Source organism: Anolis sagrei, chromosome 1 (assembly GCF_037176765.1).
Source record: "Anolis sagrei isolate rAnoSag1 chromosome 1, rAnoSag1.mat, whole genome shotgun sequence".
NCBI classification, from domain to species: domain Eukaryota; kingdom Metazoa; phylum Chordata; class Lepidosauria; order Squamata; family Dactyloidae; genus Anolis; species Anolis sagrei.
Window position 1 is genome coordinate 138,041,553 of NC_090021.1, and position 24,475 is coordinate 138,066,027.

Sequence of the window (24,475 nt, forward strand, 5' to 3'; positions counted from 1 at the left end):
TTAAAGAGAGGAACTGAATCAGCAACCCACTTTGGATGGCTACTTTTTTATTTATTTAGATAGCTGGCTGTTTTTATTGAGCATTTTGCATCTCAGATGCACACATCCCATGGTTATTAAATGATGGATCTCTTTGGAGTTTAAACGAGTGACACTTTATGCCATTAATAAATATTCATTTTCCTACTATCCCTCCAGTGGTATTTCATCATCAATCATGGCTGAAATCACAGCTGTGGAAGCTGTTTATGCTTTACTGTTCTTTCCTACATGATTTGGCAGGTACTTATGAAATTACTGGAGTGTGGAGGTATCAGCCGAGGAAGGGGAAAACAGAGTATTTCCTTTGTTTTATTTGGTGTTTTGAAAATCCCCTCGCCCGTGCCACTTCCGTGAACGTCCCCTTTTTTTTGTCTTTCCTTCCAAAGTACACATAAATCACTCCACTGGTCTCAACTGTCCTGTGAAAATAAAAATGATCCCAAACTGTTTGAGAATCACTCAGGGACCATTCAGGGTTCGATATGTCAGGGAGAAGCAAAGGCAGACGCTCAGGAAGGCGAAGATTGCAATCAATGAGGAAAAATCTATAGCATGTAGAAGTTATCCTGCTGCCAGCATCTTGAGGAAGAGCCCCCCCCCCCCCCGGCCTCATTACCTGGAGGAGATTATTAGAAGCTAAGCAACCAGACTCCAGTGTCTGTCATCCTTTTGTAGCTTCCCCGCTCCCATGTTCCTACTGTAGAGCAACATTTTCCTTGTCTTTTCTTGCTCCAATTTTTATTTCTATTATCATTATTACATTTTTTGCTTTGACAGGATAAGCTATCTATGCTACTACACAACTGATGTAACATTTCAGATTTGTCTGTTTTGTTTTTACCCACTGTGCTATACCTTAATAAACTTCATATTGCAGCCTGGTGAAAGGTTTATCTGAGACGGAACTCTTGGATAAACTCCTTTCTCTCGCTTATATCCTTTTTACTTACACTTGTGTTTTGTTTTCATCTCTGGTGAGTCACTCAGTTTCCGTGCCTCTCTGCTAAGCAGATTGCCACTAAAATAACTGTCAATTATTTTAGCCTGGAAACCAGTTAGCTGGACAATGTATCATTCTTTTTCTTCAGAAGAAATCAAAATGCATCTTATAGATATATTTCTAGAATTAGATCTCATGTGTCATTGGGGTTTTTTTTAAACACCAAAACAAAGTTTTGGCTACTTATATCATACCAGAAGTATAAGCTTATTTTACTAATTTATTTAGAATTAATCAAATCTACATACAGTCAGACCTCCACATTTGCAAGTTTAACTTTTGTGGATTTTTTTGTGAATTTGATTAATATGTTCTCTCTTTATGGTCACCTTCTGGCTGAAACCGATTGCAAAATAACTCTTGAGGGCTAGAATCATTTTAGCATTTTCCTTCCATTGCTTCATTTCTGTGAAGAAAATGTAGTATTTGAGAAACTTTTCCGCACAAAATTCACACATGAATTTTTTTCACTGAAAAGATCATTTTCTGTACATATAACATTTTGTGTGCAGATATCTTTTTTTTGCACAAGATTTTATTTCATTGTATTGTCAAAGGTTTTCATGGCTGGAATCACTGGGTTGTTGTAGGTTTTTCAGGCTATATGGTCATGTTCTAGAAGCATTCTCTTTTGACATTTCACCTGCATCTATGGCAAGCATCCTCAGAGGAGACCTCACATCCTCTGAGGATGCCTGCCATTGATGCAAGCAAAACATCAGGAGAGAATACTTTTCAAACATGGCCATATAGCTCAGAAAACCTACAACAACCCAATTCTATTTATTTTTTGTGCATAAAATGTTATTTTCTAGACAAAAAACTATTAGTTTTCTACTTGAAACAATTCTCACTAGTCCAGAATTCTTTCCATCATAGTTTCTTATACCTCCCCATCCAAAAAAATCCCCCCGTTTCAACCACACACACACACACACATCATCATCATCACACACACATAGCGAACACATTCATATTTTGTATGTAAAATTAGTTGGGGCATTTCTGGAAACAGAATACCTAGATGGTTTGCAATTGGATTCCTCAATACAAGTCTTAAGAATTGCGATTGTGTTTTTCAATACTTTATAGTAAACCTGCTGTCATGTAGTCATAAATGAATATAATCTCTGGCAAGGTTGTTAGAAAGAGATTTAAAGGCCTTGGTATATAATATATCCCACTTCTGCCACACAACCCCAGTTTTCACCTTGTGTAAGTGATTTAGTGCTTTGTGATTTGCAGTCAAACCCCATTATAATCTGTTAGAGAATCACAAAATAAGTTAACCTTTGGTGGCTATCTTGGAGAAAACAGAATGTATGCATCATTTCACAAATACTAGAGTTCACTACACTTCTCCATCAAGTCTGGACTGGTTTGGTTTATCATCATCATCATAATCATCATCTTTATTTATATGCCGTTTTTCTCCCACAATGGGGACCCAAAGCGGCTTCCGACATGTTAAAAACACAATACAAAGTTAAACAACAGTCAAATGAATGAATATAAAACATTGTAAGAAATCAAGGTAGAACATAAATAAACATTTAAGATAGTATACATTACTGCACTGTCCTGTCATATATTATTGCAGTTAGCACTGCCCAGTGAAGGTTGAACTTTCTTGTCTCTTCAGCATAAGATTTATTTGTTGAAGGTTTATTTGACTAGAAAAGTTTTAAGCTGTTGCTTAAACAATAGTAGGGAGAGTGCTATTTTGATCCCCCTTGGGAAGAGTATTCCAGAGCTGTGGAGCAGTCACCAAGAATGTCATCTCTCACATCACAGGGATGGCAGTGGACGTGAGAGTAGGTACTCTCCTGATGATCTTAGGGTTCTGGTAGGTTGGTATGAAGAGATGCAGTCAGATAAGTAAGTTGGACCTGAATGATTTCAGGATTTAAAGGTCAAAACCAGCACCTTGAATCGGGCTCAGAAATAAACTGGCAACCAGTGAAGGTGTTATAGCAGGGAGGCAGTGTGCTCCTTGTATCCAGCAACTATAAGCAATTTGGCTGCAGCTTTTTGAACTAGTTGAAGTTTCTGAGCATTCTTCAGGGTAGGGCCACACAGAGCGCATTACAGTAGTCTAAGTGGGATGTAACTGAAGCGGGGAACGCGCTGGGTCCCCAAAATTCCAGGAGGAAGAGGAAGAAGGAAGAGACAGAGACAGCTTTGCAAGTTCACAGAATTTAATGCTTACCCAGGTAAGGGCACCTCAGCTCCAATGTGGCTGTGAGGTACAAAGCCCTGATCCCAAAACACCCAGTATTTATAGGCAAAATTATCCATTTCGCACATGCGTACAATCATTTGACATTTAACAATCTAATCAGTTTGTCCCTGAATCGTGGCCAAGAACATATGTTGGCAAGAACACTTATTGGCACAATATTATGTTTTCCACAACTTTCCCCTTACATCATCTGACCTCGCTCCAGACGATTTACATTGATTTACATTGAACCATTAAAATGAATCATAACTTCATATATTTCTTCACCCATCATATGATTCCACACATCTTCATCTCTGTATCTTAAACTCATCAAAAGCAAGCATTCCCTTATTAATCTTCCTTAATTATCTTCCCAATACATTCATTCTTTTAATTGCTCCATTTAAAAAGGTGTATTTCATTTTTGTCTGCTATTTACTTCAACCAGACAGGAGGTGGCGCTGTTATACCATATCTTCAATGTTCGCTTCTCCCTGGATTAATAATCATTAACTTTGTGCTTGGCACCAACCTTTATGACCTTCCGCAAATAGCTCTTGGCCTATTCAAATATTGACAAAAGATTAGGCCTCCAGCCTCCTGCCCTCCAAGCCAGCTGTCATTTTCCCTTCCTCTAGAGAATCACCAGAAGTCCTTCTTCATATTATTAAGAATCCCTTTTTTAAGGTAAGATTTCATTAATTTCATTAAATTATAATTATTTTCTTATTAGCTGCTGCCACATACCCCACAAAATCTTGTGACGAAGAAATTTTTCGGAGTCACACCCTTAGTGTGATTATACCACCTTATTTTCCCTGGATAACTGTTGCATCTCTTCTATCTCCAGAGTCATAAGTTGTTTCAATTGACTTCCATGTCGGGCATTTGCCGTAATAACAATTCTTTCAATCATATTTCTTAAGCAAGCAATCACACAAGGCAGTAGGAACATGATTAGAATACCAATTATCAAGATAACAAATCCTACAACGATGAGGTCTTTTAACCATTGGAAATTCGGCAGCCAATCAGTTAACCAGCCAAAGACACTCTCTCCCTTTGGGGCGTATCCAATTTCGATGGTAGATACTACTTTCTGTATCTTATTTATATCAGATTCAACCTCTCCCGATTTGTTTATATAGTGGCAACACGTGGTATTTAGAAAAGAACATAGTCCTCCTTGTACAGACAATAGGTAGTCCAAAGCAAGTTTGTGTTGCATCAGGACCCCTGCCAAAGAATCAACTTCTGTCTGCAGAGCTCTTATTCCAGCCACAGTTTGGTTCGCCAACCTCTCCACTTGAGCTGAGAGTCTCCGAATCTGTTTTATATTTAGAGCTACGCCCACAGCAGGGAACAAGATGGCTCCCAGCCTTTCTCCCTCATTTAAATAAGTTTGGTCTGGATCATATCCAAGTGTTTCATCATAAGCTCTTTTCAAACGCTGTTCTTCACGCTCCCTTCTCCAAGTCACCTGGGACTGTTGTTCTGGGTATATTGTCACATCCGCTAACATCAGAGTGCCAATCGTGCACGTACCTTCCCAAAATGGCGGCAAAATCTTTCCTGCCCATTGACCACAGATCCAATACAATCCCTGAGACAAGCCACCCTTGGCTACCAACGATTTAGGCACTTCCTGGTGGGCTTCCACCCCTTTTACCACTTTTGCAGGATTTGATTCTCCTCTACTCTGCTGTGGCCCTTCAACAGGTGGTTCCCCCTGGCCCTGAGGCAGCCCTTTGCTAGGAGCCTTTGGTGGATCACGACCCCTGCTGGCTACTTTTGCCTGGGCCTGTTTAATGTGCGTGCCCAATTCTGGTGAAACAACTCCATCAGATCTTTTTACCCTTCTTGAGTGTTCCAAACGGGCTAAGAGGCTAATATCTTCAGACGCCTCCGTTTTGAATACATGGAGAAGGAGATTGCAATTGGGATAATGACCAAGTTCTATTTGGTGTGTGTGGAGAGGGTTGTCTCTATCTTGGGTCCATCTCTCATCTTTCTCCCAAATAATGCATGCTGGGGCCTCTGGTGAAGTCTCTTCATGTGTTACTATAGCTTGTCCTGGATCAAGTAAAGTTTCAGTCATCTCATAATTTTGAGGCCTTAAATTGCTCCATCCTTTTTGACTTAATAATGTTCCTACCATAAGTGGCCATCCCTCACGCTGGGAAGTAGGCCCATGACTACAAATCCAACAGTCAGTAACTTCTGTCTCATTCGCTATGTTCTGAATCATCTGGTGGAATATGTTCTGCTCCCATCCTCCCTTCACTAACTCTGGGACAATTACACTCAACACCATCAGGTAATAAGTATTCCACATTCCAAAATGAATAAGCTTTCCCCCATAAAACATGCTTATAACGGTAAGCCAACCAGATCAACCCCACAATAATAAGGAGTCCCACAATTACACTCCCGTCACCAAAAAAGTCCATTTACTCTTCTTTCTTCTTTCTTCTTTCTTCTTTCTTCTTTCTTGATTGTAGTTTCAAAAATTAAGTCTCTCTCCTATTCAGGGCAACTTTATTCTTATGTTTTAAGTCTTTGAAGTGTATGTCTTTTTATTTTATTTATGTATGGTTTAATTAGTCCTTTATTCAATCATCCAACTCTTAAATTTATTTGCTGTAAGTCAGGGTCCTCTGCTGTGTAGTCTTCTCTCTCTTTCAAGCAGGCTTAGCTCATTCACAATCTTACTTCCTCGTACCCGTGGGAATTCATCAAGCAGCAGACCCCTTTCACTCCTGTCTCAGATGTCACTCCCCAGGATCTCTCATCCACTTTAAATCTTCTGGTAAAACAGGGGGATACTGTAACAGGTAATTAATTAACATTTTTAAAATCTGTACTTCTTTCCTTGATGCTTAATCCTCCTCACTTCCACCTCATATTGCAACAGTTTATCTTCCTTCACCAATTCAATTTCTAATATGTTTGAACCTTAAAAAGCATCTCAGTATTTTAACAAAGCAGCCCCATAACATTCACTTTATCACAGCTCTCCCCACAAAATCTTTTAAATTTAAATGCATCTCAAATTGCCACTACTTTCTCTCTCAGACAGTTTCACAACTAATATCAATTTTTTCCCAAAAGATTTTCCCAATTTCTTCTCTCCCCGTGAGGGTATTTAAGTGGCCATCTTAAATACTCTCAACACATAATTTTCCCTTTTCAATCTCACCAGGCATTCGCAAACAATCAACCTCACACAACCTCACCCCACAATCTTATTCATCCCAAAACTGATTTCATACATACACTCATTCACTCTTTACTGCAATTCTCTTCTCAAAAGGGAATCTAATCATTCACTTCTCACACTTCTTAATCTCACACATCTCAACAGTTTTCTTTCATTATCTTTTAATCCCTCTTTACTTCTGTACTAACATTTCATCACTACTGTATGACTTTCTTTTACATTCTCATTCTCTCTTTTCAATTCTTTTCCCCACATGGTAATCACACACTCTGGTTCTTCTCCTGTGATTAACCATTGCGCTCTTCTGACTTACTTTTTCCTTGCTTTCTCAACATTCTCTCAACATACCTTAACTTTTCTTCTTGGATGACTTTCTCTTACTCACATACTTGGTCTTTCCCCATCATGTATTGTTCCAGGTTTTTCCTGAATTTTTCCTCTTTTTCCTTTTATTTGAAACCTGTGAAGATTATTTCTCTCACAACACAAACAGCTACACACATTCTTTTTCCTTTTTCTTTTTCTAACCACACACACATTCAAATTTTCCTTTTTCTTTTTCTAACCACACACACATTCAAATTTTCCAGAGAATGTATACAGACATTTTCCCTTTTTCCCAAAAGACAGACACATTTTTCACATATTTTTCTTTTCTCTTTTCCTTTTTTTTTTCCCATTTTTTTTCTCATTTCATCATCATTTCTTTCTCTTTCTCTTTTTGGGCTTTTTCCCGGAAGCCTATAACCATTAGTTTCTTTTCTTTATGAACATACTGACATTTAACAAAGAGACAAAGCAACAAACATATGGTTGCAAAGCAGCTAGAAGGGACAATGCATATAGACACATCCAGATTCCACAATACACAACACATAGGATCAACATAACAATTTCCCTTTACAAAGTGCACTTTTTCCCAATAAGAGTGTGCCTTCTGCGGCGAACGCAACACTCAGGGGGGTTTTCTTCTCGAGGTCTGCAGTACCTCCTTTGAAAAAAATGTTCCCCCAAACCTGTTTCCTCAGGCATATCCACAAATGCCTATACCTTAAAAAGCTAGCTTTTCCCTTTTTCTGGAACTGCAGCTGTTTACTCCCAATGCCCTCTCAGTCAAGGAGCCAGCGAAGGAACAGGCCAGTGAAGGCGATTTTTCTTATGGGTACCCTTTTCGTCTCCCCTGATCCACACCTTGTCCAGCCCCCGAGTGAGAGAAAGCATCAGCTTCCAAAAGCTTACCTTTCCTTCTTCCTTTTCTCCAGCCCCACGTTGGGCACCAATTGAAGCGGGGAACGCGCTGGGTCCCCAAAATTCCAGGAGGAAGAGGAAGAAGGAAGAGACAGAGACAGCTTTGCAAGTTCACAGAATTTAATGCTTACCCAGGTAAGGGCACCTCAGCTCCAATGTGGCTGTGAGGTACAAAGCCCTGATCCCAAAACACCCAGTATTTATAGGCAAAATTATCCATTTCGCACATGCGTACAATCATTTGACATTTAACAATCTAATCAGTTTGTCCCTGAATCGTGGCCAAGAACATATGTTGGCAAGAACACTTATTGGCACAATATTATGTTTTCCACAACTTTCCCCTTACATCATCTGACCTCGCTCCAGACGATTTACATTGATTTACATTGAACCATTAAAATGAATCATAACTTCATATATTTCTTCACCCATCATATGATTCCACACATCTTCATCTCTGTATCTTAAACTCATCAAAAGCAAGCATTCCCTTATTAATCTTCCTTAATTATCTTCCCAATACATTCATTCTTTTAATTGCTCCATTTAAAAAGGTGTATTTCATTTTTGTCTGCTATTTACTTCAACCAGACAGGAGGTGGCGCTGTTATACCATATCTTCAATGTTCGCTTCTCCCTGGATTAATAATCATTAACTTTGTGCTTGGCACCAACCTTTATGACCTTCCGCAAATAGCTCTTGGCCTATTCAAATATTGACAAAAGATTAGGCCTCCAGCCTCCTGCCCTCCAAGCCAGCTGTCATTTTCCCTTCCTCTAGAGAATCACCAGAAGTCCTTCTTCATATTATTAAGAATCCCTTTTTTAAGGTAAGATTTCATTAATTTCATTAAATTATAATTATTTTCTTATTAGCTGCTGCCACATAACCAAGACATGGACCACCATGGCCAGATCTGGCTTCCTAAGGTACTGACACAGCTGGCACACAAGTTGTAATTGTGCAAAGGCTTTCCTGGCCATAGCCAACACATGGGGAAAAGAACAGAGCCCTGCAGGACAATGGCCACAAGGTCAAGCAAGAGTTCCCCAGTACCACTTCTGGGTTTGTCGCTCCAGAAAAGAATGGAGCCACTGTAAAACAGTGCCAGGGATACCATGAGATACCATGGTTGATGATATTGAATGCCACTGAGAGATCCAGGAGAATGAAGAGGGACACACACACCCTTTCTAGTTCTCTGTGTAGATCATCTACCAAAGCAACCAAAGTCATCGCAGTCCCTTAGCCAGGCCTGAAACCAGATTGAAATGGATCTAGATAATCCAGTTCATCCAGGAATCCCTGGAGTTGTGAAGCCACCATGCACTTCAGGATCTTGCCCAAGAAAGGGGGGTTAGAAACTGAGCAGTCATTACCAATTTTGGTTGAGTCCAATGATGGTTTCTTTAATATAGGTCTTACCACAGCTATTTTAAGGATGGATGTAAATTTGCTTTGACTTAGGTAGGCATTTGCCACGCTATTCAATCAGTCTAGCAAGCCCCTTCTGACTTTTTTGATGAGCCAAGATGGGAAAGGGTCGAGGATGAACATGGTGGTTTCACTTCTCCAAGGATCCTGTCCACATCCTCAGACTGTATCAGTTGAAATGACTCCATTAAATCTAGACAAGCAGATGTCTGTGTTCCATCTGTTAAGACTGTATCAATTGTGTCATCTAGGCTGGAATGGATCTGAGTGATTTTATCTGCAAAGAACCTTGCAAATTCTTCACAAGGAGCTGCTGAGTGGTCAGAGGAACCCACCCAAAGATCAGGGTGCAGGAGTCCCCTGACCACTCAAAACTGCTGAGCTGGGCAGTTCTTTGCAGAAGGATTTCTCAGCTACCTTCATTGCCATGGAGTAGGTATTCCAATATGCTATACTCCGTGTTTGGTCAGATTCTATACGAGTTAGGTACCAGCGTCACTCTAATCTCCTAAACACTTGTTTCATCACCACCAGCTGCACATTATACCATGGACTGATTTAGCTCTGCTCTGTGAGAGGAGATATTCAGGAGTGATGGTGTCTACTAACCTGGCAATCTTGGTGTTTCAGAGGTCTGTCAGAACTTTGATAGAATCACCTTCTACAGTGGCATGAAACTCCCCCAAAGCCATCAGGAATCTATCCAGATCCATAAGCCTTCTGGAGCAGAGCATCTTAATCAATCCCCCACTCCTGTGGAGGTTTGGAGCCACAGTTAGTCTAAACCTCATCAGGTAATGGTCAGTCCATGACAACGGAACTATAGACAGTTTACTTACTTGTGACAATTTAACACCCACATACTCTGTCAGAAGTCAATTAGCTCTTATGAGCTACAGTCAAATTGGAAATTATGCAAAATGCTTAGTGTACAACTAGGGAAAATGGATTCACCTGTTTTTGGTAGCGCCTGTTTCATTTGTTCATTATAAATCCATTTGATCCTGTTTCTTCATCAGTTTATAATAAATTATTACTATTTTTAAAAGTTCAGTAGTTCACATTTTTTAACATTTTCACATGAAATACAGTCTCTATTACCATTCCATCCTATCTTTTCTGTATGCATATTAATCTGAAATACATATTATAAATTATCTCAAAGTTTGTAGAAGGGTAAAGACTGAAGCATAGCATCATCCTAATGATCATAGTACTCTGAAAACTGCTAAGCAGATCAACTGGCTTTAAAATGAAGACCAGATGAACTCTTTAAACAACTGAATGTGCTTTGTCGTAAAATTATTTAATTGATGACAACTGGGGATTTTAATTGGGGGTTAGCCTCTTCCTCCACAGTTGCAGTACTGATAAAAACAACACACACACTTTCTCTTTCACACATGCATAGACACATACACACACAAAACATAAACACATGTCGATATAAAAATGAGGGGAAATTGTGTATCCAGAACTAATTAGCACCAATCAGACATTTTTTCTACATCTCACAGACAAATCAAGGAGAGCTATAATAATACTATATTTTCCAGTCCATAAGACAATTGGGCATATAAGATGAACTCCAACTTTTCCAGTTAAAATATAGAGTTTGGGATATACTTACCGCATAAGACTACTCCTCTTCCAATGCACACCAAATAAAAAAAATCAGATTTCATTTCAATATGGTAATTTTCTTATTATCATATCTCCTTCTCTGCCTCTCAGATCTCGCACATGCATACTTGCACCGCTTCACTCTGGAGCAAGATTTGAGAGGCAGAGGAGGAGGTACTGTAATATCATAAAAGGGCAGGCCTTTATTCCATACCATGGACACCTACAGCTTGCTCCGCCCTTCACTTACCCCTTCCCAGTGAAGTGTCGCCTCATCTTGTCATTGGGACTGTGTTAAGTCACTTCTTTCCACAAATCCTGGTGAGTGGATTTTCTTGTACAGCGCTGCACTTGCTGCTTTCATACAATTGCAGCAAACAGTGGGGATGTGGCCGCAGCCATTTTTGAGCTCCCCTCACCATATGCAGTGACTGCAGATTCTCCAGTCCGGCTCGGCAGTTTCAGCACTCATCCTATAAGATGACATCCAGTGTATAAGACAAACTCAAGAGTCTATGCAGCAACAAGGATTCCAATTCCAAAGTCAAGGAAGCCGTCAAGTCAAAGATAGCAGAGTTCAAGGTTGAAGAAGTCAAGGTACAGTCCAGAATCAACAAAGTTAATTCAAAGAGTCCAGAGTTTTCACAAACATGTGTCTTTGTCTTTAATGTCCCAAAATGCAAAAAATAAAAAAAATTAAATGTGCAAAATCTATTGCAATCTTACACAACTGGCAGGTGTAGGTTAGTGGTTTGAACTTATCCATGTTTGCATGTGAGAGGAAAACATGTGAAGATTTACATTTTGATTGAGGAAATTAGAACATTATTTAATACACACTAACTTGCTCCTGCAAGTGATTGGGATTTGAGGGTGGCTGTGTCGTTTTCAATGCATTTTAATGTTTTTATGTTTAATGATTTAGTGACACAAAGGGTTTAATTTTATTTTAATTTTGATACTCATATTTTAATGCATTTACATTGTTTTAATTTGCATTGTGTCAAAGTTATTATTAGGCAACTTGAGTTCCTATACTGGGAGAAAGGCAGAATAAAGAATAAGTAATTAAGTAAAAAATAAATACTGTTTTTGTTTAACTACAGTCAGAATCCTCTAAGACAGTGGTTCTCAACCTGGGGTCCCCAGATGTTTTTGGCCTACAACTCCCAGAAATCTCAGCCAGTTTACCAACTGTTAGGATTTCTGGGAGTTGAAGGCCAAAAACATCTGGGGACCCCAGGTTGAGAACCACTGCTCTAGGAACTACATTTTTTTTTCATGTCAGGAGCGACTTGAGAAAATGCAAGTTGCTTCTGGTGTGAGAGAATTGACCATTGCAAAGATGGGATGCCCAAATGTTTTGATGTTTTACCATCCTTGTGATGTTTTACCATCACATGGGGAGCCAGAGCTGACAGAGGGAACTCATCCGCGCTCTCCCCGGATTCAAACCTGCGACCTGTCAGCCCTGTTGACAATGGATTTAACCCATTGAGCCACCAGGGGCTCTATTGCTACGTAATAACAGTAATTTCTACATTGCTACATGATCACAGTAATTTCATAGAAACTTAGTGAATGCCATCCCTTCACAATTCACTCTTACAAGTTGGCAGCTACTGTGATTGATAGAGGTCTGTTCCTTTGTCTGGCTGGGAGACAACTGACTATCATTCCCTTTCCCTCATGCAAGTATTCTCTGGACCCATCTACACTGGCAAATAATCCAATCTCTGGACCCATCTACACTGGCAAATAATCCAAATAATCCCCCTTAGCCTGGGGGGTCCAAAAGTGTTTTAATGCAGAATAAACCTATTATTCCAGGTCTGGAATTTCCAGGAAGATCCAGATCTTTGCAGATGTGTCTCCACAGCCATCCCAGGAAGTTCTTTCTAATGTTTAGGTGGAATTGTTTTTTTTCTCCCTGCAATTTGAATCCCCTGCTCTGAGTCCTAGTCTCCAGAGCAGCAGAAAACAAATCCCCCCCTTCAATGTGACATCCTTTCAAATATTTAAACATATTCAGCCTTCTATTCTGACCTATGTTTGTATCCAGATAGATTGCAATTGGATTGAACCAGCCAGGCTCCATTCCAGACCACAATAATATTTAAGTAATTTTAGTTATTTTCAAATTAAGAGTTTTATACACTACAAAAAAGAGGTTTTTTTTCTTTAAAAAAAAAACCCAACTAAAGCTACAAAAAAGAGAGAAAGATTCATACAGGGAGAAGGTACTACATAAACCAGCACAACAAAAAAAACATACATTTGATTTCCAACTCTTGTAATGATGATCATACAGAGCTAAAAAAAATCACTTCCTCAGTTACAAGTACAGTTCGTAAAATTCTTCTACTAATGTAATTAAACTTCCCCTGTGAAATAAAGATGTCAGACACAAAACTTAGGTAAACTAAGGGTGATTTATTGACCTGATTTATTTATTTATTCAAGGATGCTTGCTAAGGTGTGTGGGTGGGTGGGCGAACTAGCTAAGGGACAAATATCAATCCATTTACTTCATCACACTAGAGAATGAATCCACTTTAAATCCGGTTGCTGCCTCCTGCAGAATTCTGGGGTTTGTAGTTTAAGGACGAGCCTTGAACAGCCTCACTAAACGACAAACTCCAGAATTTTGCAGGAGTCAGAAAATGGATTTAAAGTGGACTTATTTTCTAGTGTGATGGGGTTACAAGACTAACTCCTCAAGCCACCTTTGGCCAAGATGTCTGACCCTGAGGGAAACAGACTGCTAAGATTGCTTATCTTAGTAGACACCAACCTCTGCACCATCCATGCCAAGTGTGTCACCATCATGCCCAAGGACATCCAGCTCGCCCGCCATATCCACAGGGAGAGGGTCTAAGGCTTAGGCTCAGTTAGTTGGTGTCATTTACTAAAATGGCACTCTTTCTCCACAAAGGGAAAATTATTGCCTTCTTGCTGCCTGGAAATTTACATGAGGCATCTTGATGGGACACTCTTTGAAACAAAATGCTGGACCAAATGGTCCCTGTTTCAATGTAATATGACCAAATGGTCCCATGTTCTGATGCAGGGTCGGTGTTGATGTTACAAAAGAGAGAATGTATGAATTTAATTTTAAAAAAAACAACAACAACAAAAGCTACAGATATTCCATGACAAATACTCATGCTGGAAAAAACAAATGTGGAGGCTGCATGAGGTTATCCTTGTGGCATATTATTGGGAAAGCTTTCCATCTCAGTCACCAGACTTCCAAATGGGGAAAGAAGAGAGTGACAAATGGAAGTATTAAAACTGTAGGTGAATTCTAGATTTTGAACAGATGGCATTCAGTTTAGCTTCCACAGTGGATGTGTGAGAGTGAAATAAAATCAATTCTTTTATGGAAGGAAATCATAAATAGTGCTAAGTTTCACTTTCCTGCGTGATCATTCAAGCTGCACAGTAGGTAATTTGTCTCTTTTGAGAGGTATGGGAAGTGAAAAGTTAATTCTTCAAAAAGAAAAGGTGGGGGGAGCAGCCAAGCAGTGCAATTGACTAGGCTATGGGAGAAGGCTATTTGTCTAGCATATCAAATGTATCCTTTTAGAGTTAAGAGAATTGAGATCAAGCGGTTAGCACCAAAGTATAGTAAATGAAGATTAAGGTCTAGAAAAAGGTCATAGAAATAAGTTATTGGGCTTGGCATTGCATAGATATTGTGAAGATGACTATTAATCTCATCATGTTTCCAATAATTTGAAATTTCACATACAAGCATAGGCTTCCAGCACATCATGCTGTTGTATATAAACACTGGATAATTATTCTGCCAGTTTAGATGCAATATATAAGTTAAGCAATGCACAAACAAGGGAGCCAAGTCTACGAGAAATTGTAAAAATAGGAAATTTAATGTGCTGGAAATATATTATTAGAAAAAGCTAGAAGCTGACGTGTTTTGGATTATACTAACAATTTCACTTAACAGCAATATTCCTGTGTAACTTTTTCTCCAAACTCATGGTTCCTTTCAGCCAGCCTAAATTTTCATAAAATTGAATTGAATGACTCTTTCAATCTGCAGTATTATTTACTTATTTATTTCAAACATTTATATCCCGAGCCGGGGGGGACAGGGACTCAGAGCAGCTTACAACTAGCAGCCACTAGATGCCAAACACAAGTTATAATAACAATAACTATTACAATTAAAACCATTAGTTAAAACACCAATTATAAAATATCCATTTAAAATTACACCAATCCAAAGTCACAGTCCGAGGTCTGTCCATTGTCAGTCACATAAGTCATTTACATTATTATTATCTCTGTATCTGCTGCTCGAATGCTTGGTCCCACAACCATATTTTGAGTTTTTTTCCTAAAGTATAAGAGGGATGTAGCCCAATTTAATAGGAACAGCTATTCCCAGTATGGATCATGTTATTCCTGCCTATCACGTAACTATTAATGATTAGGATTCTGTCAAAAGAGGGGAAAGTATCAGTCTCAATACTGCAATGAAACCTGATAAAATATACAGAGATCTGAGCCAGGCTAAATGCAAACAGTAATCATTCAAGGCCCTTTTCTTGGATGTGCAAATCTGTCAATGTTGTTTTATCTCACATCTGAATTTTGTGGATTTTAGAAATCAATTTTTCATCAAGAGTATGAAGAAAATTAAATCTTCACTTAGATCTCATTTAGAATTAATCCAGAAACATCTGCTATTACTAGATGATCATAAAATTAAATAACATAGCTCAACAACAACAAAAATCCTTAGTGTCTTGGTTTTTAGGCCTGTTCCCAGAGTTATTTGGGGCACTGATTCAGAATATTGCATTGGATAGACAGTTTCAGCTCAAGTTTTAGATATAGTTTTCATGGTTTTCTATGGGCAAGCAGATGGCAACTGGCAAATGGCTTATATTTTATATCTCAAAAACTAGAGCTGATAGGGGGAAAGTGGTGCAGTTTTTAAAATCAGCTGTAATGGAAAAACTAATTATAATGGAGGTTTTGTTTATGTTTATTAATGTGGATATTATGGCAACAGCAGGCAGGAGTTTGCCACATCTGATTGGTCGATGCATCACCATGGTTGCATAACTTCTGCAATAGAAATGTATCCATTTTCAAGTGGCTAGAAAGAAAAAGGGGCAGAGCTAGCTAGAAAAGGGAACATTTTAAAAATTATTCAATTTCTAGACATGGGCGCTAGAGTGAAAAGGTTCCTAGTTTGCGTTTGAGTCAAAATCAAAAACATTTATTTCGGTCATTGACCAGCACAGGAAATAGTATCACGTTTCCATACAAACCTGGCATGTTTGGTACATTAAAAATATATAAATACAACTACTAAAAACACAATATGGGTGAGGGAGCAGAAGGGGAAACAGGGTAGAAACATACAATGCCCAGATCCATCACCAAATTGTAGATCCAGGGAAGAAGATTACTGGACACACAGTTGACTTTTGGAACTAGTCATCCCCTGGCGGATTGTGTATGCTGCTGCACAAAACTTTGCGACATTGTAGGTTGTAGCTGAATTAGTATCTGAGTCTACAGTTGTGATACTGAAGTGAAAAAGGGACCACTTTGAGTCAGACTAGCCTGGGAGCTAGAGGGGAGAAGATCCTTGTATAAGGTTGTGCTTTCAGTTGTGGTACTGAAAGAAAAACAAACTAATGTGAGTCTAAGTCCTCAGGCCGATGGAACTGAGAGATGGAGAGTCCTTTGAGACTAAGTTTACAGTAAGACTATTGATGAAAAAGTAGTGGCTATAAGATATAAGTTATCCAGTGGGAAGGCTGAGGGAAGTTGCCTAACCAAGCTGACATAAGTTAAACTGTTCTGAAAATTATATAGTAACAGTTTTATGTATTCTCAAAAGTAAAAGGCAGATGTAACAATAACCAAGTGGAACTGAAGTAAAGTACTGTGTAACAAATACTCTTCATGTGCATAAGAAGTCACAAATAAACATTTCTTTATTTCAACTAATATAGTAAAGTCTTGTGTCAAGTTACAGGACTGAAGTTACATTTTCTGGAAGTCGGCTGGAGATTATATTGATGTAGCTTGTGAGGAGAAGTTGGAAGTTATTTATTGAATACAGTATTGGGTTGCACATTAAAGAGACATATACAGACATTTAAAAATAAAATCCTGTAACAAACATATTAAGAAAGCGTTCCTGGCTTCCCATCAGCAGGTCAAATACACACAGAAATAGATATTACAGACCCCATTCAGATAGGAGGTCCATCCAGCACTAAAACTGCATAGCACTGAAAATCAAATATAAGTTCCACTGATGGACTATTAGCCAGGGAAAGCTGTCTGGAAATCTGTCTGGAAAGATTAAACCTAGCTTTTTGCTGCTGCTCCTGAACAGCTGATCTGTCCGTTTTTATTGGCAATGCTGCTGGAATTCAAAAATAATGGGTTTGAAAGAACATTTTTGGCATGCAATCATATTACAAATTAAGTTCCCTTTGCCCTTAGAATTGAGATGTTATACAAGCACATGGATTGTTTTTGTATTGAAGTGTTTGGTGTTCATCAGCTTCAACATGCAAACATGTATATATTGTTTATGTGCATTTATGCAATTGGCAAGGAGAAAACACATGTTTCTATATCTTTATATGTTAAAATGCATAGATATATATATATATAATATTGAGAGTAATTAATATAATTTTGGAGCAAGTTACTTGAAATTAATTTCTTTCCAAATAAGTAAGACATAATTAAGTAATATTGCAAGTATAGCTTGACGAGGAATAATTTCTTTCCTCATGGACTAGCCCATGCCAGAGCTTCCTGTCAGCTCCTTCAAAGTCAAATCAGTTCCTTCAAGGATACCATCCATCCATCTCACCCTTGATTGGCCCATCTTCCCTTTTCCTTTCATTTTCCCCAGCATCATTGTCTTCTCCAAGCTTTCCTATCTTCTCATTATGTGGCCAAAATACTTAATCTTTGCCTCTAATATCCTTCCCTCCAGTGAGAAGTCGGTACCTATTATATTTGCAGTTAGTCCACCACATTTGCTAGGGTTAGGGGCACAGAACCCCACAAAAATGGAAAAACCCATGGATAAAAAAGAGCTATTTTTAACCTACGAAAACATTTTTAAATATCTCTAGGTCCTCCAGCACAAGTCCATTTCAACTTCCATCGGAATTTGACCTATAGGACCTAGAGATTCCTAAAGATAATATTTCAATCAAATCCATAAATAATCAAATCCACAATGGGCAAACAGAAGACATACATTTCTGTATCTTTATATGTTAACATTTTACATAGGTATGTACAACATTGGAAGTAATTACTATAATTTTGGAGTGAGTTACTTGCGATTAATTCCTTTCCAAATAAGTAAGGCACAATAATGTGACACTATAAGCATAACATAATGAGGGATGATTTCCTTCCTTCTATGGTATTTGATTAGGCAGTGTAATTGATTATAAGAACATGGAATAACGGATGATGAGACTGGCTTCTGATTCTATTGATGAGACATAAATGATTGTCATATTGATGTTTAATTGTTGTCATGCTATTGCTTTTAAATGTTCAAATGATTTTGTAATTTTTGTATTGAAACTGTTGTTAACTGCTTTGAGGGCTGAGAAAAGCGGTATATAAATGAAGTAAATAAATAAATAAATGGTATAATTATTATATTTTTAGTCAGCTCTCCACATTCACTGGGGTTAAGGGCATAGAACCTCCACAAAAGTGTGTGAGGGGACATGAATTAAAAAATTGCAATGACTTCAGTAAATTCTACTTGCTTAGCTAAACTATTTTCAATGGACAAAATTGTTATATGATTAAATAATTAAGTTTGTTACAGAGACACAAAATGGTTTTTACTTACATCATAATGACCCTGCTACTTTGTAAGCGAGTCTAATAACCACCATTGTCATGAATAGGAATGAAGAAAGAAAGAAACTATCTTTCACCCTAATTTACTCTGAGTATATATTGGGATAGAAAGTAGTCTTTGTGCTGTTCATGGACTGTATCAAATTGCATGACATAAATACTAGAGCTAAATAAAAGTTAAAAATTTAACAACCTTTTTATATGCAGGAGAAATTTTGTAAAAATTTGAAAACTTTATATTTTAGTTATTTACCACAGTTTCACTTCAAACCACAGGCAGGTTCTTTTTTGTGCTGACAAAGTTTAAAGACACCGTCCTCCCAGTAATTGCTTTCTGTTGCATGCTGCATTTTAATTGTGTTTGCAAAATCGAGCTTTAAATCAAAAAGTGATTGATTTTTTAAAAAATGTATTAAAACAAGCATGTGTTGTCCATCAGCATAAATAAGAGTAGGAATGGTAATAAATCAAAAAGACAAAACAAAAAGATGGTACAGCCAGAGGACCAGTTAATGCGCCTAATAAAGTAATTAATTTTAATTAGATGGAGAAAACAAAAGTCAACATTTTATAAATTCACTTTTATCTTCTGTTCATCTCATTTAGCTGGCCAATCCACCATGGATTTCCAGTGCATGGAGAGCCACAAGTAGATTTCCAACCCCAGCTGTGGAAAAGTAGAAACATCTGGGGGCATGGCTGTCTCAGATAAGAAAAGTAAATGCCTAACTAACTAGTCCAAAGTACTGTATATACTCGAGTGTAAGCCTAGTTTTTCAGTCCTTTTTTTAGGCTCGAGTCAATATTACTTATTATTTTACTTTGTTGTTGTTGTTGTTGTTGTTACATTTATTATTTTATTGTTATTATTAAATTTATTATTTTACTTTATTATTGTTATTGTTACATTTATTATTTTACTGTATTGTTATTATTATGTCTATCATTTTACTCTTTTATTATTATTTTACTCTATTTATTATTATTGGAGGACATGTAAGCATTTTTACATTGATGAAGGTTAGAATAATGGTTTAATCAGAGTTGGACAGATTTATCTTGAATTACAGTTTTATGTAAATATACAAAAAATTAATGCCTAAATTAATATAATTTTGATGCCTAAATTAATATAATTTTATTGGTATATATTTTTATTTTGAAATTTACTCATAAATGCGGCATTTCTCACCCTCGGCTTATACTCAAGTCAATACATTTTCCCAGTTTTTTGTGGTAAAATTTGGTGCCTCGGCTTATATTCGGGTCGGCTTAAACTCGAGCATCTACGGTAGTTGCCAAGAGTGTTGACTTGCTGGGGATTACTTTATGGTCTGAATTTTATATTTATGAAGAATTCAGAGGCACCCAGTGCTTATGCCACACAATAATAACTAGATTTTGAGTTTGTTAGTATTTCTATATGTTAGTGGGTCTGTAAGCACATTCTACAGATCACATAACATTTCAAAGCAATCAGAGTAGTTATACATAGTGTCTTCATGTTTTCCCTTTAGCTAAATCTTATTTTACCTCTCTTCCTAGTTTTCTATATGAAATCTAACCTGGAACTCCAAGAACACCTTCTCTCTGACTTTATCTTCCTTTGCAAACAATTCTGAACTGTGCCAAAATTTGATTATTGGATGAGGTCTGCTGTTGTGTAGTTAGTTACCCAATGGCCTAAATGGTATACGACATATTTTGTCCCATGCATATTTATATAACTTACTATTACTGAGAGTTTCATATGCAGTTGTTAAAAGACAGCAAAGAAACCTTGCTGTTTCTCTTTCCATCTAAACTTTTTTATCTTTCTTTCACTGACGCAGGAATGTATGTAAGGGACATAATGTAAATTGCTGCCTATATGGCAAGTCATTGTTATATATGACTAGAAAACAGGCCTATAATGTTCTAAAACCCACTATACCAATTACTCATGAGAGTGACCTTGGCCAAGGCATACACTCAGAAAGCTCAATTTCATCAACGATAAAATTTATTTGGCCATTTTACTTGTCTCAAAAGGATTATTTAATGTCTGTTCAAAGCTTTCAACTTTCAAAACAAATTCAAAATCCCGAGTTTCATTGAAGATACATACCAATAAAGGTGTTAAGTAGGGAAGGGTTGTTTTTACAATTAGCCATTAACTTATACAAGTGGACCATAAAACTGAAATATCATCTCTCTCCATTGCCAGCACCTTATCAAAGAGACATAGAGCTGGCCGTAAATAATCCCTAGGGTTCTGTACAAGTTGACAAGACCTGTGTTGTCTTGCATTTACCTCTCCCCTAGACTTTTTTCTTCATGACTGGTTCTCATTGTTTCTAATGCCAAATTTTCTGTTACTGAAGAAATTAGAAGGAGGGAAAGAAAATTTCCTTAACAGAGCTAAGCTAAATTACTTCGGTTATTGCAAGTTTAACATTCCAATTTCTTGTATTCTGCAGACTTTTTTTCAAATACATTATTCTGGGGTTTTGTTTTTTTTCAGCAAGTGATTTAAAGGCATGAAGCAGTCCTGTGCATTTGTACTCCAAAATGTACCCCACTGTCTTTGTTGAAGCTTACCCTCTAGTAAATGCACTTATGATTCCACCTTTAGAGCCAAACACCATGAATTTCTGCATGTGTACTGAGAAGTAAGCTCAACAAAAGTGACCTATGCCCCAGTAAATCTGCATTGCTACCTTGGATTCTGAAACCCTCCAGATTTCCCATATTAATGTTCACACGATGACATAATCTATTGCAAAGTAGCAGCCTATATATGGAAATGTTAGTTAGTTGTTTTTTGCACTACTTCCAAGTAAGATTCATGGGTCTCGTGATCTGGTCTATCTTCTCTAGATCACAAGGTAAAGGAAGAAATCCCTTAGTGACAGTACTGGCCTGGAAACAGTGGGTAGCTATAGGGATACAAAGAATGGGAACTGTATTAGGTGATCTTACCAGAGGGGGTGACACCTGGAATGGGGAAAGAGCTGGGCAAGGAGGAAGGAAAAAGAGCCAAGTAATGCTGAATAACCTTCTTTGCTCTCTTGGCTCACTACAGGCTGGTGAGGGAAAGCTCTGCTTATTCTAATGTATTGTTTTGGTTTTTTTTTCCAGCATTTTACTTCCAGCTCCGGCCCTATTGTTCTGTGTTTTGCACAAGTTTTGTCCTGCCATCTCAAATCTGAACATACCCACTTTTTCCAGTCACTGGTGGTTGATGTTGATTGATACGTTTTATGATGTTTTTACTTTTTTGGCTTTAATTGTTTTAATTATATCATTTATTTTTATGTTTTGAATTATGTAATTTTGAATTTCTTGTTTATGCTGGGCTTGGCCTCCATATAGGCTGCCCCAAGTCCCTTTGGGAAGATGGTGGTGGGATATAAGAATAAAGTTATTATTATAGATTATTATTGTCCTCTCAGCTGGATTTCTTTTACAGCAATTCAACTTGGACTTGTTCAGATGGGCCCCACCCAACCATTCCCTCTTTCCCCTCCATATATTTACACATAGTTTTTCCCCACTTCACCTTTTCTCCTTTGGCATCTCACCTTTCCTTTAAGTAAGAGATATATTTTTAAAATCCTTTCCAGCAACAGCCACATGTTGCCCCCACCATATGCTTTTTATGGTATGCTTTTATATGTGAAAATAAATAGTTGAATAATTTGCAATTCTGAAAGCTCAGAGACACATTTCCTGCTGCTAAATGGCCTAGCCATACATTCTGAAATCCTGAATCTTCTCGTGTTCTCTGGCTGGCTAGCCAGTTGCTCCTTCTATGACCTTGGGCAGCATCAGGAGCAAAGAAATAGGCAAGGGACCACATGGTATTTGAATTTCCTTCTTCTCTCTCTATTCAAAGGCTTCCTCTGTTGGAAACCTTGTCCAGAATCCTTAGCATTAAACAAACATTTAACCATTGGACAGCAAATGGAGGAGACATATTACAGAATTTGGGAAGTTGCTATAAAAATGAATATGGTGAGCCCTTGATATCCTGATCATCTTTTCTTTTCAACTGGTAATGGCTTGTTCAATTGAATGAATCTACTTGGAATGTGGTTTTGTCGTTACATACCTTCTTACCACCTTACCAAGCATTACTATCTTTTCCAGTAACTCACTTTATCCATAGTGCTATGTCCAAAATATGATAACCTTAGTTTATTCATTTTTGCTTCTAGTGAGAGTTCAGGTTTTATTTCTTCTGAAACCTATTTATTTATCTATCATATCAGGAGCAAATCAAACAATTGTATTGTATTTTAAAAACAACAACAAAAACAAAACAAAAGCAACAACAAAAACTCCACAAAATGTCTTCACTGTATCTGGTTGTGATCCCCAGGTTGTGCCAGTCAGCTTTTATATGATGTTTGTAACACCCACTTTTTTCTAGTGCCCACTTATTTATAATCAATGGTGACTATGGCGCATAGTATAGGAGAGCAAAGAAAAATGCAGTTAAGTCCAAGGGGCTAGACTCAACCCTTGTTCAATCACAATCCTAATGGGAAGGGAATCCGAGTTACAAAACAATATTATTTAAAACTCATCTCTAACTGCAAACCTAATTGACTTAAGATATTGATATTCTAAATGTAAGCAGAAATTAAAACATGGTATTTTTATTGCCTTCAGCAAAGATTTAGTCTTTACACAGCAGAAGATCTTGAGCACAGGGTGAGATCCAGACCTTTTCTGTCTCATTGAGCAGAGCTGCCTGAGATTCTTGACACTTTCCATATCACTTTTGACTTCCATTCATGACAGATGCCTGCCCTAGGCTGAACTCTGATGCACGGGCCTTCTTTTCCTCTTTTTCCTTCCCCCAACATATTTTATTTCATTCTTTTTGTTATTTTATCTCTGGACATTTGCCCACTAGGGCATGTAGCTGTCAAATCCCCAAATAACAGAACAATTGTTATGCTTCTCTTTAGTTTTGTTAGAAAGATGCAGGGAAAATATAATAACATTTTTTAAATGCTAGCTGTCCTTCAGAGTTTTTAAACATGTATGTAAGTATGTAAGTTTTGCAGTTTACACAGGGACTGGCAAGGTGAACCAGCCACATAAAAAGTAAAATAATATATAAAGTCAGGGAGTTAGATGAGGGTGGGGAACAATATTTTTGTCAAACTGCTTTACACCTCATCTTTTAGCACAGCTAGTTATAAACACTGTGATAACTAACACAAGGAATGATGTATGTGCATGTTCCATTTTGCAATAGCTTCTCAATCTACAGAGCCATAACCCAGGCAAGCATCCATTCCAGACAATATATTATAGGCATAGTTTTTTAAAAGCCTGTTTGGGGATTGTTATTACAGAGGTCTGGTGTCCTCAGGCAGAATTAAAGAGGTCATAGCTCTTTTTGCAAGTAGACATCCCTAGTGTCCTGACTAAACTCTGCTTTGAATAATTACTATTTTGCCCTATATAAATTCCAGTTCCAGCTTTAATTATACATAACATAAAATGTTAAAAATGGATCAGTTATGTGGTCTGCCAGCAAGTGCAAGTACACCCACATTTATTTATAAATCTCAGAATCCCTTCCCCCAGATTCATTTTTGGACTTAACGCAAAACAAGAAGAAAACAGAAAGGGAATCGCTAAGTATCACTCTTATACAGCCATGTATTTTTGCTGTTCATTTAAAAAATGAAAGAAAATGTGGGATACACATCCCTGAGGAGATAGAAAATTGCTCTTGTTTTGACATAGTGAAAAAAACACAACTTCTCTATCTTGGATCAT

General features: G+C 37.6%; 1 long non-coding RNA gene across 2 annotated transcripts in view; it reads right to left on the reverse strand.

Moving 5' to 3' along the window:
• Positions 1-24,475, reverse strand: part of LOC137095910 (uncharacterized) — a 117,538-nt gene that overhangs the window by 18,225 nt on the left and 74,838 nt on the right. Inside the window, exon 3 of one of the 2 annotated variants that reach the window (XR_010909058.1) lies at positions 1,425-1,448. The exons of the other annotated variant lie outside the window; for it this stretch is intronic. This is a non-coding gene — a long non-coding RNA (uncharacterized lncRNA). Of the gene's footprint in view, positions 1-1,424; positions 1,449-24,475 lie in introns of those variants that run through there. 2 annotated transcript variants of the gene reach the window in all.